The sequence below is a fragment of the Brassica oleracea genome, chromosome C8, assembly GCF_000695525.1.
Source record: "Brassica oleracea var. oleracea cultivar TO1000 chromosome C8, BOL, whole genome shotgun sequence".
Classification (NCBI taxonomy): Eukaryota; Viridiplantae; Streptophyta; class Magnoliopsida; order Brassicales; family Brassicaceae; genus Brassica; species Brassica oleracea.
In genome coordinates, this window is record NC_027755.1 from 33100938 (window position 1) to 33102868 (window position 1931).

Genomic DNA, 1931 nt, shown 5'->3' on the forward strand with positions numbered 1-1931 from the left:
ATAATCAACAACAACACTCATGGATCTTTATTTATACTCTCCAATTTCAGTAACAGCAAAGCCTCTGGCTCAATCAGCAACTTCACTAACTTGCCAACACAGTAACCATCAGCCACGTCAGCTATAGTATTCGGTATCTATCATTACCCTTCGCTTCAAATAGAGCTTGTCCTCAAGCTCTACAAATCCTGGCTTCACCTAAAGCACTGCAAGTGCTAGCTTCACCCCAAGCTGTGAATAGAGCTGCTGCAACACGATACTGTCTCCGGCTAGTCTGGAAACGCATCTTCTGATTCTCCATCTGTGCTTGACTTGAAACTTCTCATCGTCAAGGTTTTGTTTTCTTATTACCGCAACACTGTCCTGCATAATTATGTCGAACTCAACGTTCTCCGGTGAGCTAGCTGCAGTTGCATCAATATCTATATGCTTCCTTGTTTGCCAATTCAGAGTCCCACACATCTTTGATAACGCTTCATAGACATTAGGCCTTTGTAGAACTGACTCAAACACAGCTAGTCGTGCAAGTTCTGCATCAGTCTCTGGTAGCCAGTGCAACATGCAAAACAAGCAGAATAGCTTAACCATTTCAAGGTTTGATTCAGCCAGAGTCAGTTGCGGAATGTGACGACCATCACTCCAATCATTATATGCTTGTGCAAGTTTCATACAATGTCCCTTGTGCCTGCCGGTATATATGAGCCTCACCAGCACAAGCAAAAAGACTAGGACGTAGTGGGCTGATCCCAAATTTGTACGCCACTCAGCTACGATGCTTCTTATCATCATGTCATTGTTCAGCTTCTCCACTAGTAGCGTCCACCGAAGGTTCACAATTTGCATACATGGAAGGCAGTGATTCAGCACAAGGTTGCCAATATGAAGAATAACATTATACTCTTGATCTGCAGTACATGTAATATGAACATCAATGTTTTTTATCATATGCTTTTGTTTGCTCCAAGTATGTACCACGTTGCTCAAACTCCTTTGCTTCATCAGAAACTGCTCGCTGTAACATGTTTCCCTGTAATATTTTAATCGAAAAGCTTCTCTAACCCTTGCACTCTGTTTGAAATTAAACCACCAGTCTTTGCACCATTTTCGTGTCCATGAATCTACAGCCTCATCAACTTCTGACAACCCATACTCTTTATGTGACTGAAGACTGACCAGAACAAACCGCAAACGGCTTGAAACGCTATTCAACTTTCTCGTCGGCTTAGCTTGATTCATTGTCAACGTAAGGCTGGCCTGCAAAGTTGCGTCTAACTCAGCCTTCTTCGGCAAACAAAGTGCAGGTTCCTGAATATCTTGTAGAACTGTCTCAAACACCACATGTATCCCAGATTCAGTAGCTGCATGAGTGGCCAACGAGAAATCTTTTTGGTATCCAGACTTAAGCTTGAGTGACTGTTGCTTGGTACCCGCTCTTTCTCTCATTAAATCAACACTTGGAACTGTACCAAGAGCTTCACCGCTAGTTCCAGACAACATTCTCCCCAACTCTCCACTGAGTTTAGATTCAGAGCTCGACAATTCCCTCTACTGAAACTCTAAAATTGTCTGTACAACGTCCAATCTTCGTTTCTTCACTAGATGTCCTTTGAATTTAAACCTCCAAGACTTAGGAGCCAAACACATCTTCTTCCTGTGATGTACCATTGGCCTTCTCATGATCAGTAATCTTGGTACACCAATCACGAGTGAAGCAGACGTCTCTGAATGCAGATGTGGAGTCAAGGCAGTAACGATTGATTCATGATCATCATTGTTGTCCTGACTCGATTCTGTCACAGGATCTAACTCTCTGTCTTGAATAAAATTCTCATCCATTTTACGTTCTTCCGCTTGTATCGTGACTGTTGCTAATGCTTCGACCTCTTGGAATCGATTAGCCGAGCTGATAGACGGAAGCAATCTTGTTGTAG